The sequence below is a fragment of the Notechis scutatus genome, unplaced genomic scaffold (assembly GCF_049901735.1).
Source record: "Notechis scutatus isolate UNSWTSFEM ecotype Mainland unplaced genomic scaffold, rNotScu1.2 NSCUSCF24, whole genome shotgun sequence".
NCBI classification, from domain to species: Eukaryota; Metazoa; Chordata; class Lepidosauria; order Squamata; family Elapidae; genus Notechis; species Notechis scutatus.
Genome location: NW_028263149.1, coordinates 412,501 through 427,709, shown reverse-complemented (window position 1 = coordinate 427,709; position 15,209 = coordinate 412,501). Strand labels below are relative to the sequence as shown.

At 52.3% G+C, this 15,209-nt stretch overlaps 1 pseudogene across 1 annotated transcript in view; it reads left to right on the top strand.

Moving 5' to 3' along the window:
- Positions 1-1,633: 1,633 nt before the first annotated feature.
- LOC113432640 (autophagy-related protein 9A-like) overlaps positions 1,634-15,209 on the top strand; it is a 48,765-nt pseudogene continuing 35,189 nt past the window's right edge. The window contains exons 1-5 of the transcript XR_015746281.1: positions 1,634-1,828; positions 1,944-1,989; positions 3,649-3,711; positions 4,706-4,891; positions 6,392-6,586. The product of XR_015746281.1 is annotated as an autophagy-related protein 9A-like (transcript). The remainder of the gene's footprint in view (positions 1,829-1,943; positions 1,990-3,648; positions 3,712-4,705; positions 4,892-6,391; positions 6,587-15,209) is intronic.

Sequence of the window (15,209 nt, the reverse complement as noted above, 5' to 3'; positions counted from 1 at the left end):
GCCGTCCCGGCTTCCCTGGAAGCGGTGGCCGCGCGTTTCCCTTCGCTGCTCCGACTTTACGACCGCTGCTCCGACTTACGACGCCTCGGGGGCGGCGGGGGGTGCAGTTGAGTCCTGCCTTGGGCTGACGGGGGAGGGGGTGGATTTGGGGGTGGGGAGGGGTTGGAGAGGCTAGTCTGAAGTGGGATCTAGGGTCTCCTTCGGGGGTGGGGTTTGGGGTTGGGCTAGATGACCTCCCGGGTCCCCCTTTTTCCAGCTCTGGGACTCTATAAGGGGTCTGCTTGAGATGGGGGTTGGACTAGATGACCTCCCGGGTCCCCCTTTCCAGCTCTGGGACTCTATAAGGGGTCTGCTTGAGATGGGGGCTGGACTAGATGACCTCCCGGGTCCCCCTTTCCAGCTCTGGGACTCTATAAGGGGTCTGCTTGAGATGGGGGTTGGACTAGATGACCTCCCGGGTCCCCCTTTCCAGCTCTGGGACTCTATAAGGGGTCTGCTTGAGATGGGGGCTGGACTAGATGACCTCCTGGGTCCCCCTTTTCCAGCTCTGGGACTCTATAAGGGTCTGCTTGAGATGGGGTTGGACTAGATGACCTCCGGGTCCCCCTTTTCCAGCTCTGGGACTCTATAAGGGGTCTGCTTGAGATGGGGGTTGGACTAGAATGACCTCCCGGGTCCCCCTTTCCAGCTCTGGGACTCTATAAGGGGTCTGCTTGAGATGGGGTTGGACTAGATGACCTCCCGGGTCCCCCTTTTCCAGCTCTGGGACTCTATAAGGGGTCTGCTTGAGATGGGGGCTGGACTAGATGACCTCCCGGGTCCCCCTTTTCCAGCTCTGGGATTCTATAAGGGGTCTGCTTGACATGGGGTTGGACTAGATGACCTCCCGGGTCCCCCTTTCCAGCTCTGGGACTCTCTAAGGGGTCTGCTTGAGATGGGGGTTGGACTAGATGACCTCCCGGGTCCCCCTTTTCCAGCTCTGGGACTCTATAAGGGGTCTGCTTGAGATGGGGTTGGACTAGATGACCTCCCGGGTCCCCCTTTTCCAGCTCTGGGACTCTTATAAGGGGTCTCCTGCTTTTGAGAGGGGTTGGACTGGATGACCTCCCGGGTCCCTTCGAGGTCTGGGATTCTCTAAGGGGGTCTCTCCTGCTGGAGGGGGTTGGGTTAGATGACCTCCGAGGTCCCCTCCCAAGCGGGTTCTTTTGTAGGTTCTCCGGCTTGAGCGGGGGGTTGGGCTAGATGACCTCCGAGGTCCCCTCCCAAGCGGGTTCTTTTGTAAGGTTCTCCGGCTTGGCGGGGCGGGGGGTTGGGCTAGATGACCTCCGAGGTCCCTTCCGACTGTCATTTCCCGATTCGGTCAGGATCTTCTGCTCGGAGCAGGTGGGTTGGACTGGATGACCTCCGAGGTCCCTTCCAAGTCTGCTTGTGGGCTTCTCTAAGGGGGGTAGGGCTAGATGACCTCCCAGCTCCCTTTCCAACTTTGTGCGTTTGTATCATTGTGCTCTTTCCGGGCGAGGGGACTCCCGGTTTGCCGAATCGCCGTTTTGGTGTCGGGCGTCGGTGACGTGGTTTCGTAACGTCCTTTTTTTTTTTGTTTGTTTGTGTGTGTGTTGTTGTTGTCGTTGTCGTTACAGAGCTGCTCCCCCACCAACAACAAGCCCTTCAAGGGGAGGGCCTGAGTTTGTGTGATTTGTGTCGGTGTGTCCTTTCGTCAGCCCCGCGATGGCCGACCGCCGAGAGCACGAGGGGGAATACCATCCCTTGTCCTCCTACGAAGAGGAGGACGATGAAGAGCTGCTCGTCCATGTGACGGAAGGCCTGAAAGGTACCCCGGGTTTGGGGGAGGGGAGGAGCAGGGGGGTGTCCCGTGGGGGAGACTCGTTGAACCCGATATTTTCTTTCCCTTCCTCCCCAACCCTCCCCCCACCCCTGTCCCGCAGATTCCTGGCACCACGTCAAGAACCTGGATCACTTCTTCACCAAAATATCCTTGGCAAGGATTTCCTCGTTTCCTCCCCCTCCCCTCAAAAAAACTCTGACTCGCTTAACGACGGCTTAAGGGAATTCAGCTCCCGTTTGGCTTTTGCCTCTGCAGGCCCTCGTTTGGCTTGCCGCCATCATTCGGTCCCGGTTTAGTCGCTCGATTTGACCGCTGGAGGGCAGGTGGTATGCGCCCAGCGCACGACCCGTCCTAGTTAACGAGTCGGTGGCTGCAAACGGCTGGATTAGCATCGCTGACGGGGGTGGGTGAGGCTGGGGCGGTCGTAAGACTGAAAAACGGCGGTTTCAGGGGCCGTTGGCACTCGGAACGGTCGCTAAGTGAGCTGTTCAGTCAAGGACTGCCTCCGATTAGTCTGCAACGTAGGACGATTATTAAACAGCCCGGGCGAAAAGGATCTTTTGTTACGCTTAATGATCTGAGAGGTTTCTTAAGTGAATTCGACTCCCGTTTGGCTTGCCTCCGCCGTTAAGTGAACCCCTGCCGTTATCCGTTCCCAGTTTAGTTGGTTGACTTGACCGTTGAAGGGCGGATGTTATGCGCCCACCACACGATTGTCCTAGTTATGAGTCGGTTGCTACAAACGGATGGATTTGGATCGTGGGGGGGTGGGGGTGGCTGGGGCAGTCGTAAGGCTGAAAAACGGTCGTCGGACCGTGGTTCCAGGGGCCGTTGGAACTCAGAACGGTCGCTAAGCGAACTGTCGTTAAGCCAAGGACTGCCTTCGATTAGTCCGCAACGTACAGCGATTACTAAACGGCACAGACCCTTGGAGCACACCAAGGGTCACGGGGTCAAAGTTCAGACCCTTGGCAAGCAACTCACGGTTACGGCGGTCACAGTGTGTTGCAATAAATCACCCGATCCCCTTCACTAAGGAAGCCAGTTTTGCTTAACGACTGTGTCATTAACCTGAGAACCGCAGGGATTCACCTAAGGGAGATGGCAAGAGAGGAAAAAGATGTGTAACTCACTTAACGACCTGGGCAACAAGATTGTAAAAAGGGAGCACGACTTGCTTAACAAACTCACTGAACGACCCAGGGCAAGCAATGTGATTCAAGAAAGCAGTTCTTGTGTAACAAGCTCACTTAATGACCGAGTCAAGAAACCTCATTAAAGGAGGCAGTTCTCATATAACAAACTTAACAGCTGAGGCAAGCAAGATTGTTCAAGGAGGCAGGTCTCACTTAATAACTGGAGCAAGTAAGGTCGTTAAAGGAGGCCATTTTGACTTACCCTCACTTAACGACCAAGGTAAGCGAGGTCGTTCCAGGAGGCCGTTCTCTGGGGCGAGCAAGCTCATGAAAAGGCAGTTCTCACTTAACAACCCAGGCAGGCGCGATCGTTAAGGGAGGCCGTTCTCACTTAACAAACTCACTTCAACGAACCGGGGCAAGCAAAGTCGCAAAAAGACACAAACTCGCTTAGCGTCGTAAACTGAGGACCTCCCATCCAGGGAGGCTGGCAGAAAACACCCCCACCCCCCACCCCCGCCTCCAAGGCATGGAATTGGTCATAAGCTTCCCGAGGTGTCCGTCACCGCTGTAAGACTTTTTTTCCCCACCTAGTGGTCGTACGGTGTAGGTCGTATGGTGGGACGCGTCCCGCATCCAATGTTTTTTCCTTGACGGAGTTCTCCACATCTATCATTTCCACCAGAGGAACGGCTTCGGCTGCATGATGCTCTCCAGCGTCTTTGAGTTGGTGTAAGGACTCCGCCGAGGGTGTCCCCCCCCCCCCTCCCCAATTCCTTCCCCGTGGGGTCAACGGGTCCGTCGGAAAGAGGACTGGGCTTTTTTCGGGGCGGGGAGGAGACAGCTTGGCGAAAGCCGGGACTCCCTCCTCGCAGGATAAGGTGTAGAATGCGGAGTAGCCGGAAAATACGACTTACTCCGAAACTCCTACCTTGATTTTTTTTTTTTACTCGTCTGCCTACTATAAGTCCTACCTCCCGCAAAAATAAACCATATTATGATCCCGCTCGCTGGACTATAGATGGGTAAGAAAATTAAGCGAGGGTACGGATGGGGAGGGGGGGGTGGAGCTGCCCTACTACGGATGGGGAGGGGGGGGGTGGAGCTGCCCTACTACTTCCCTTTGGACAGTTGTAGCCCGGCCTCGCACCCCCACCCCCAAGACACCTGCCTTGCCGGTCCATTTGGTTCTGCTTTCCGTAGTTGATCAATCGAATCCCGGAGCTCTGTTAATAATCGGCTGCGGAAGACAGGGTCTTTATTTTCGGGGGAAACACGGGGCTACGAGAGAATTCGGAGTAGAATAGGACCGGAGGAGGAATCGGGGGCGGGGACGGACGACGAGGAAAGAATTGAGAAGAAGGGAGAATGGAGAAACGAGAATCGAGAAACGAGAAACGAGAAGACGAGAATTCGGGATAATTCAAAAGGACAATTTAGAATAGAATACAGGACACAGGAGGGAATTTAGAATAAAATAGAATTCAGAAGGAATAGAGTTGAGTTGAGTAGAAGGGTATTCAGACTAGTAGGCTTGGAAGGGACCTTAAGAGGTCATCCAGTCCAACCCCGTGTGCCAACGAGAAATCTATAACCAGTGATGGAACGCACCTGCCACTTCTGACGACAACCTCGGGGTGTGGGGTGTGGGGTGGTGGTCCCCGCTTCACTCTCCGCTTCACCGGTCGCGACCGGCCTGCCCCAATAGCTACTCCCCCGTCCCCAGGCAGTTCCTGTTTGTGGCCACTTTCTCCACCTTCCTACTCTGCTGCGTGGAATACGACATCCTCTTCGCCAACCAGCCTGTCAATCACACCCATCCCGGAGGAGGAGGAGGAAGGGCCTTCGTGCCGGAGCGGACCAAGGTGACTCTGCCGGATGCCATCCTGCCGGCGGGCCAGTGCGCCGAAAGGTGAGCGGCGGCCGCTGCTGGCCAGCGAGGCTCTGGAAGGGGTGAGTTTTGGGGCCACGATCCCGTGAAAAGCGGCGTGGCGGCGGGATGGGAAACTGAGCCGGGCATCCGTCGTATCTCCAGGGCGGCGGGGGACGAAGATCGGCCTTTTTGGGGGCGTTGAGCGGAAGGTGTCAAGAGATTATTTTGACCCCTCTGTCACCCCCCCGCTCCCACGCTTTGCAACCCGTAGCCGGTTGGCACAAACTTCGTCGACTCCAGCTTCTTGGTAAAGACAGACTGCCACAGGACAATTAACGAAGAGTCTCGCTTATTGGCCAGGCTGAGATTCCCACCTGGCTTATCGGTCCAGGTAGACCGCCTCGGGATGTGGAGTCTCTCCTCTTTGGCTGTGACTGAGCCCCCCCCCCCCCACCCCCAGGGTTCGTTTAGTGACCGTCCGGCACCGATAAAAGAAAGAGACTTGGGGCCGTTGTTCGCCCGTAAAACGGCCGTCGCGGCGTCCCGCAGCCGGGGGGAGTTGAATGTCCACCTCTTGTTGGCCAGTACGCCCTTACAACCGTTGTGGACCTCCCCCTTCCGACGAGGAAGCCGGATTCGCCTCAATGACGGGGGCAGTTAAGCTTAACGGCCGGAGGAAGTCCCTCCACGACGGGTGCAAGGAAGGGGAAAGGGAACGCGACTCACTCAAAATGGACACGTCTCGCTCTACAGCGGGAAGGGGAGGCTGAATTGCGGTGCGTCAGTCGAGGGTTCTGGAGGAGGAGCTTCCCCGTGATGTCGGCGGTGCCGAAAATGACACGGGGAGAACTGGTGAGCCTGGGTAAGGCAGCCATTTTGGTTCGGGGCGGGACCTGACCTGGGCTCGCTTTCGAAACAGTCCTCGGTGGAACGACGATTCCCTCCCGCGACGAACAGCACGGAAAAGGGGGACTTATGACGCACCCGTTTCATGCTTAACGACCTCCGCGGGTCCTCTGATTTATGTTTGGACGTATCTCAGACGGTCGCAAGCACGAGCCCTGTGGCGGGCCCAGGGGGATGCGGGGAGAAAAACCCCTGGATCCGCTTAACGATCCCCCATTGAAGAACGGCGGGGACTTTCCACGGAGACGAAGGAAGGCCGCCACTTCGCCCAACCTCCCGCCCGAATTTCCCGGCCTTCCGGACGGCAAAGTCCGTCGGACGACGAGATTCGAAACCTGTCGGAGTGCGCGGAGCAGCTCTCCAGCGAGGCCACCGAACGAGGCCTCCTTCTCCTCCTGTCCTTCCCCCCACCCCCGTACAAAATGTCCCCCTAGCCCGGCGAGGTGCGACGCCCCTGAATTTGTCTCGGACGTTCTCGTCGATTTCGTCCGTTTTCCCCGTGCCGGGAGCTCGTCCGAGAAGGCGGTGGTTGCGTGGTAGTTTACGTGCAGCCGGACAGGCGTGGCGCAAGCGACAACTCATCCTCTTGCTTTGTTCCTCCCCTCCCCTTCCTTCTCTCCCCCTTCCCCCCAGGATCCAGGCCAACAGCGGTATCATTTTCCTGCTGGTCATGGCGGCCATTTTCTGGCTCTACCGTTTGGTGAAGGTCTTTTACAGCCTGTTGGGCTACTGGGAGATCCGCTCGTTTTACACCAAGGCCCTCAAGATCCCCTCGGTGAGTGTGCCAGGGAGGGGCTGCGTTGTGTCCTCTCGTCGCTATACGGGGCGGTAGGTAGGTGCGGGAGGGGGCCGTTCCAGGCCGAGCCAAGATGGATATCCTTTACGGGAAACGGAGACGAGTCCAAGGGCTTGGGATTATTTCCCCCTCGTTTGGGGTCACTTGGGATTGCGGGGAGAGGGGGGTATTTCTCCTGATCGAGCGGGGGGTTGGACTAGATGACCTCCGAGGTCCCTTCCCACTCTGTGATTGTGTAACTGTCTCCTGCTTGGAAGGGGGTTGGGCTAGATGACCTCCAAGGTCCCTTCCAACTCTGTGATTGTGTAACTGTCTCCTGCTTGGAAGGGGTTGGACTAGATGACCTCCGAGGTCCCTTCCAACTCTGTGATTGTGTAACTGTCTCCTGCTTGAAAGGGGGTTGGACTAGATGATCTCCAGGTCCCTTCCAACTCTGTGATTGTGTAACTGTCTCCTGCTTGGAAGGGGTTGGACTAGATGACCTCCGAGGTCCCTTCCCACTCTGCGATTGTGTAACTGTCTCCTGCTTGGAAGGGGTTGGACTAGATGACCTCCGAGGTCCCGTCCAACTCTGTGATTGTGTAACTGTCTCCTGCTTGGAAGGGGGTTGGACTAGATGACCACCGAGGTCCCTTCCAACTCTGTGATCGTGTAACTGTCTCCTGCTTGGAAGGGGTTGGACTAGATGACCTCCGAGGTCCCTTCCAACTCTGTGATTGTGTAACTGTCTCCTGCTTGGAAGGGGTTGGACTAGATGACCTCCGAGGTCCCTTCCAACTCTGTGTAACTGTCTCCTGCTTGGAAGGGTTGGACTAGATGACCTCCGAGGTCCCTTCCCACTCTGTGATTGTGTAACTGTCTCCTGCTTGGAAGGGGGTTGGACTAGATGACCTCCGAGGTCCCTTCCAACTCTGTGTAACTGTCTCCTGCTTGGAAAGGGTTGGACTAGATGACCTCCGGGGTCCCTTCCCACTCTGTGATTGTGTAACTGTCTCCTGCTTGGAAGGGGTTGGACTAGATGACCTCCGAGGTCCCTTCCAACTCTGTGTAACTGTCTCCTGCTTGGAAAGGGTTGGACTAGATGACCTCCGGGTCCCTTCCCACTCTGTGATTGTGTAACTGTCTCCTGCTTGAAAGGGGGTTGGGCTAGATGACCTCCAGGGTCCCTTCCAACTCCGTGATTGTGTAACTGTCTCCTGCTTGAAAGGGGGTTGGACTAGATGACCTCCGAGGTCCCTTCCCACTCTGTGATTGTGTAACTGTCTCCTGCTTGAAAGGGGTTGGACTAGATGACCTCCGAGGTCCCTTCCGACTCTGTGATCGTGTAACTGTCTCCTGCTTGGAAGGGGTTGGGCTAGATGACCTCCGAGAGGCCCAACCTGAGCGGAGGAGTTTTCAGGGACACAGCAGCCAAGCGGCTTGAGCTAAGCCCCGCCCAGGCTTATTTGCTGTCTCCCTCCCTTCTCTTCCTCCCCCCGCTGAAAATTTCGGTTTTCCAAACAGACCTCCCGCTCTCTCGCAGCGACAACTCCGCTGGGTGGTAGGGGGAGTTCGATGAGGCCGGCAGGCGGAGGCGGGATTGATTGATTTTTTTCTCCCTCCCTTATTTTCCTCCGCGGAAGCTGAAAAGTTTTCCTAGCGAATCACCCCCCGGGCCTCGAGCGAGTAGTTGCACCTCCTTTACTCCTCTGTGGAGTAAAGGAGAAGGTGCTGGTAGGCGGAGGCGGGATTGATTGATTTTTCTCCCTCCCTTATTTTCCTCCGCGGAAACTGAAAAGTTTTCCTAGCGAATCACCCCCGGGCCTCGAGCGAGTAGTTGCACCTCCTTTCCTCCTCTGTGCAACTGCAACTGGGAGGAGGTGCTGGTAGGCGGAAGCAGGATTGATTGATTTTCTCCCTCCCTTATTTTCCTCCTCCGAAACTGAAAAATTTTCCTAGCGAATCACCCCCGGGCCTCAAGCGAGTAGTTACACCTCCTTTACTCCTCTGTGCAACTGCAACTGGGAGGAGGTGCTGGTAGGGGAAGCAGGTTTATTTTATTTTTCTCCCTCCCTTATTTTCCTCCGCGAAAACTGAAAAGTTTTCCTAGCGAATCACCCCGGGCCTCGGCGAGTAGTTGCACCTCCTTTACTCCTCTGTGCAACTGCAGCTGGCAGGAGGTGCTGGTAGGTGGAGGCAGATTGATTGATTTTTCTCCCTCCCTTATTTTCCTCCGCGGAAACTGAAAAGTTTTCCTAGCGAATCACCCCCGGGCCTCGAGCGAGTAGTTGCACCTCCTTTACTCCTCTGTGCAACTGCAACTGGGAGGAGGTGCTGGTAGGCGGAAGCAGGTTTATTTTATTTTTCTCCCTCCCTCATTTTCCTCCGCGGAAACTGAAAAGTTTTCCTAGCGAATCACCCACGGGCCTCAAGCGAGTAGTTGCACCTCCTTTACTCCTCTGTGCAACTGCAGCTGGCAGGAGGTGCTGGTAGGTGGAGGCAGATTGATTGATTTTTCTCCTCCCTTATTTTCCTCCGCGGAAACTGAAAAGTTTTCCTAGCGAATCACCCCGGGCCTCAAGCGAGTAGTTACACCTCCTTTCCTCCTCTGTGCAACTGCAACTGGAAGGAGTTGCTGGTAGGCGGAAGCAGGTTTATTTTATTTTTCTCCCTCCCTTATTTTCCTCCGCGGAAACTGAAAAGTTTTCCTAGCGAATCACCCCGGGCCTCGGCGAGTAGTTGCACCTCCTTTACTCCTCTGTGCAACTGCAACTGGGAGGAGGTGCTGGTAGGCGGAGGCAGGATTGATTGATTTTTCTCCCTCCCTTATTTTCCTCCCGGATTTTCCTCACCCAGGCCTCGGAAGTTACACCTCCTTTCTCCTCTGAAAAGGAGGTGCTTTCCTCCTATTTTCCTCCAGCTGAAAAGTTTTCAAATCCCCCGGGCCTCGGCGAGTAGTTACACCTCCTTTACTCCTCTGTGCAACTGCAACTGGGAGGAAGTGCTGGTAAGCGGAAGCAGGTTTATTTTATTTTTCTCCTCCCTCATTTTCCTCCGCGGAAACTGAAAAGTTTTCCTAGCGAATCACCCCGGGCCTCAAGCGAGTAGTTGCACCTCCTTTACTCCTCTGTGCAACTGCAACTGGGAGGAGGTGCTGGTAGGCGGAGGCAGATTGATTTATTTTCTCCCTCCCTTATTTTCCTCCGCGGAAACTGAAAAGTTTTCCTAGCGAATCACCCCGGGCCTCGAGCGAGTAGTTACACCTCCTTTACTCCTCTGTGCAACTGCAACTGGGAGGAGGTGCTGGTAGGCGGAGGCAGGATTGATTTATTTTTCTCCCTCCCTTATTTTCCTCCGCGGAAACTGAAAAGTTTTCCTAGCGAATCACCCCCGGGCCTCGAAGCGAGTAGTTGCACCTCCTTTACTCCTCTGTGCAACTGCAACTGGTAGGAGGTGCTGGTAGGCGGAGGCAGGATTGATTGATTTTCTCCCTCCCTTATTTTCCTCCGCGGAAACTGAAAAGTTTTCCTAGCGAATCACCCCGGGCCTCGAGCGAGTAGTTGCACCTCCTTTACTCCTCTGTGCAACTGCAACTGGGAGGAGGTGCTGGTAGGCGGAGGCAGGATTGATTGATTTTTCTCCCTCCCTTATTTTCCTCCGCGGAAGCTGAAAAGTTTTCCTAGCGAATCACCCCCGGGCCTCGAGCGAGTAGTTGCACCTCCTTTACTCCTCTGTGCAACTGCAACTGGGAGGAGGTGCTGGTAGGCGGAGGCAGATTGATTGATTTTTCTCCCTCCCTTATTTTCCTCCGCGGAAACTGAAAAGTTTTCCTAGCGAATCACCCCCGGCCTCAGCGAGTAGTTACACCTCCTTTCCTCCTCTGTGCAACTGCAACTGGGAGGAGGTGCTGGTAGCGGAAGCAGGTTTATTTTATTTTTCTCCCTCCCTTATTTTCCTCCGCGGAAACTGAAAAGTTTTCCTAGCGAATCACCCCCGGGCCTCGAGCGAGTAGTTACACCTCCTTTCCTCCTCTGTGCAACTGCAACTGGGAGGAGGTGCTGGTAGGCGGAGGCAGGATTGATTGATTTTTCTCCCTCCCTTATTTTCCTCCGCGGAAACTGAAAAGTTTTCCTAGCGAATCACCCACGGGCCTCAAGCGAGTAGTTGCACCTCCTTTACTCCTCTGTGCAACTGCAACTGGGAGGAGGTGCTGGTAGGCGGAGGCAGGATTGATTGATTTTTCTCCCTCCCTTATTTTCCTCCGCGGAAACTGAAAAGTTTTCCTAGCGAATCACCCCCGGGCCTCGGCGAGTAGTTGCACCTCCTTTACTCCTCTGTGCAACTGCAACTGGGAGGAGGTGCTGGTAGGCGGAGGCAGGATTGATTGATTTTTCTCCTCCCTTATTTTCCTCCGCGGAAGCTGAAAAGTTTTCCTAGCGAATCACCCCCGGGCCTCGAGCGAGTAGTTACACCTCCTTTACTCCTCTGTGCAACTGCAACTGGGAGGAGGTGCTGGTAGGCGGAGGCAGATTGATTGATTTTTCTCCCTCCCTTATTTTCCTCCGCGGAAACTGAAAAGTTTTCCTAGCGAATCACCCCCGGGCCTCGAGCGAGTAGTTACACCTCCTTTACTCCTCTGTGCAACTGCAACTGGGAGGAGGTGCTGGTAGGCGGAGGCAGATTGATTGATTTTCTCCCTCCCTTATTTTCCTCCGCGGAAACTGAAAAGTTTTTCCTAGCGAATCACCCCGGGCCTCGGCGAGTAGTTACACCTCCTTTCCTCCTCTGTGCAACTGCAACTGGGAGGAGGTGCTGGTAGGCGGAAGCAGGTTTATTTTATTTTTCTCCCTCCCTTATTTTCCTCCGCGGAAACTGAAAAGTTTTCCTAGCGAATCACCCCCGGGCCTCGGCGAGTAGTTGCACCTCCTTTACTCCTCTGTGCAACTGCAGCTGGGAGGAGGTGCTGGTAGGCGGAGGCAGGATTGATTGATTTTCTCCCTCCCTTATTTTCCTCCGCGGAAACTGAAAAGTTTTCCTAGCGAATCACCCCCGGGCCTCGGCGAGTAGTTACACCTCCTTTACTCCTCTGTGCAACTGCAACTGGGAGGAGAGTGCTGGTAGGCGGAGGCAGGATTGATTTATTTTCTCCTCCCTTATTTTCCTCCGGGAAACTGAAAAGTTTTCCTAGCGAATCACCCCGGGCCTCGGCGAGTAGTTACACCTCCTTTACTCCTCTGTGGAGTAAAGGAGAAGGTGCTGGTAGGCGGAGGCAGGATTGATTGATTTTCTCCCTCCCTTATTTTCCTCCGCGGAAACTGAAAAGTTTTCCTAGCGAATCACCCCGGGCCTCGGCGAGTAGTTACACCTCCTTTACTCCTCTGTGCAACTGCAACTGGGAGGAGGTGCTGGTAGGCGGAGGCAGGTTGATTTATTTTTCTCCCTCCCTTATTTTCCTCCGCGGAAACTGAAAAGTTTTCCTAGCGAATCACCCCCGGGCCTCGGCGAGTAGTTACACCTCCTTTCCTCCTCTGTGCAACTGCAACTGGGAGGAGGTGCTGGTAGGCGGAAGCAGGTTTATTTATTTTTCTCCCTCCCTTATTTTCCTCCGCGGAAACTGAAAAGTTTTCCTAGCGAATCACCCCGGGCCTCGAGCGAGTAGTTACACCTCCTTTCCTCCTCTGTGCAACTGCAACTGGGAGGAGGTGCTGGTAGGCGGAGGCAGGTTTATTTTATTTTTCTCCCTCCCTTATTTTCCTCCGCGGCAACTGAAAAGTTTTCCTAGCGAATCACCCCCGGGCCTCGAGCGAGTAGTTACACCTCCTTTACTCCTCTGTGCAACTGCAACTGGGAGGAGGTGCTGGTAGGCGAAGCAGGTTTATTGATTTTTCTCCTCCCTTATTTTCCTCCGCGGAAACTGAAAAGTTTTCCTAGCTAATCACCCCGGGCCTCGAGCGAGTAGTTACACCTCCTTTACTCCTCTGTGCAACTGCAACTGGGAGGAGGTGCTGGTAGGCGGAGGCAGGATTGATTGATTTTTCTCCCTCCCTTATTTTCCTCCGCGGAAACTGAAAAGTTTTCCTAGCGAATCACCCAGGGCCTCGGCGAGTAAGTTACACCTCCTTTACTCCTCTGTGCAACTGCAACTGGGAGGAGGTGCTGGTAGGCGGAGGCAGGATTGATTGATTTTTCTCCCTCCCTTATTTTCCTCCGCCGCTGAAAAGTTTTCCTAGCGAAAATCACCCCCGGGCCTCGTAGCGAGTAGTTACACCTCCTTTCTCCTCTGTGCAACTGCAACTGGGAGGAGGTGCTGGTAGGCGGAAGCAGGTTTATTTTTATTTTTCTCCTCCCTTATTTTCCTCCGCGGAAGCTGAAAAGTTTTCCTAGCGAATCACCCCTGCCTCGTAGTTACACCTCCTTTCTCCTCTGTGCAACTGCAACTGGGAGGAGGTGCTGGTAGGCGGAAGCAGGTTTATTTTATTTTTCTCCCTCCCTTGGTTTCCTCCATGTGAAGCTGAAAAGTTTTCCTAGCTGAATCACACCCCCGGGGCCTCCGGTGAGTAGTTACACCTCCTTTACTCCTCCTCTGTGCTTAAAAGGTGCTTTGTGGTGGCGGAGCAGGATTCAGTTGATTTTCCCCTCCTTATTTTCCCTCAGCGAAACTTCAGAAAAAGTTTTCCCTAGCGAATCACCCAGGGCCTCGAGCCACCTCCTTTACTCCTCCTGTGCACAGCTGCAACTGGGAGGTGCTGGTGGGCGGTAGGCAGGTCAGATTGATTGATTCTCCCTCCCTTATTTTCCTCATGGAAGCTGAAAAGTTTTCTGGCTAATCACCCCCGGGCCTCGAGCGAGTAGTTGCACCTCCTTTGCTCACTCTGTGCAACTGCAACTGGGAGGAGGTGCTGGTAGGCGGAGCAGGTTTATTGATTTTTCTCCCTCCCTTTATTTTCCTCCGCGGAAACTGAAAAGTTTTCCTATCAAGCTCACGCGGGCCTCAGGCGGTAGTTCCCACCTCCTTTACTCCTCTGTGCAACTGCAACTGGGAGGAGGTGCTGGTGACGGAAGCAGGTTTATTTTTGTTTTTCTCCCTCCCTTATTTTCCTCCCCCGGAAGCTGAAAGGTTTTCCTAGCGAATCACCCCGGGCCTCGGCCAGTAGTTACACCTCCTTTCAACTGCAACTGGGAGGAGGTGCTGGTAAGGCGGAAGCAGGTTTATTTTATTTTTCTCCCTCCCTTATTTTTTCCTCCATGAAAACTGAAAGGTGCCCTAGCGAATCACACCCCTTTCATTTCATTTCATTCATTCCTCATTCGAGAGTCAGTTATCATTCATTCATTCATTCATTTCCTCCATTCATTTCATTTCATTCATTTCATTTCATTCCATCATTCATTCATTCATTCATTGTCATTCATTCATATCATTCATTTTCATTATTGCATTACCATTTCATTTCCATTCATTACCATTCATTCATTATCATTCATTGACTTTCATTCCCATTTCATTCATTCATTCATTCATTCATTCACATTCATTCCATTCCCATTACCATCATTTCATTCGGCCTGTTCATGTTTCATTATTCTCGATACCATCATTCATTCGATACCATTCATTCCTCGACCATCATTCATTCATTCATTTCATTCGTGGCCATTCTATTTCATTGATTCCCGACTCATTCATTCATTATCATTTCATTCATTCATTCATTCATTTCAAACATTCATTTGTTCATTCATTCATTCATTCATTCATTCGATACATCTCATTCATTCATTCATTAAATTCATTCATTCCATTCATTTCATTGCATTCATTCATTCCATTCATTCATTCATTCTTCATTACCATTTCATCATTGACCATCATTCATTCATTTACATTATTTTCATTTCATTGTTCATCATTCATTTCATTTACATTCATTCATTGTTCATTTCATTCGCATTCATTCATACATTATCGTCATTACCATCATTTCATTTCATTCATTCATTGTCATTCATTTACATTCATTCATTTCATCATTTTCATTGTTCATTCATTCATTCATTTCATTCATCATTCATTCATTCATTCATTTCATCATTCATTCAAATCATTCATTCCATTTTCATTCATCCATTCATTATCATTCATTCATTCGTTCATTCCATTCATTCATTAAACTGGCTCATTTCCATCGACCATTCATTTCATTCATTCATTGACGATTCGGCTATCATTCCATTTTCATTCAACCATTCAGGTATACATCATTCATTCATTCATTCATTTCATTATCATTCATTCATTCATCGTCCATTCATTCGCATTCATTTTCATTCGTTTCGACTCATTCATTTTCATTCATTCGTACCATTATCATTTTCATTCATTTCATTTCATTGATCATTCATTACCATTTTATTCATTACATCATTCATTGCCATTATTCTAGGCTATCATTCTTGTTCATTTCATTCATTCATTCGATACCATCATCATTCATTCATTCATTCATTCATTCATTCATTTCATTCATTCATTCTCATTCATTCATTTCATTCATTTCATTCATTCATTCATTTCATTTCATTTCATTCATTCATTCATTTCATTCATTCATTTCATTTCATTTCATTCATTCATTCATTCATCCTTCATTCATTCATTCATCATTCATCATTTCA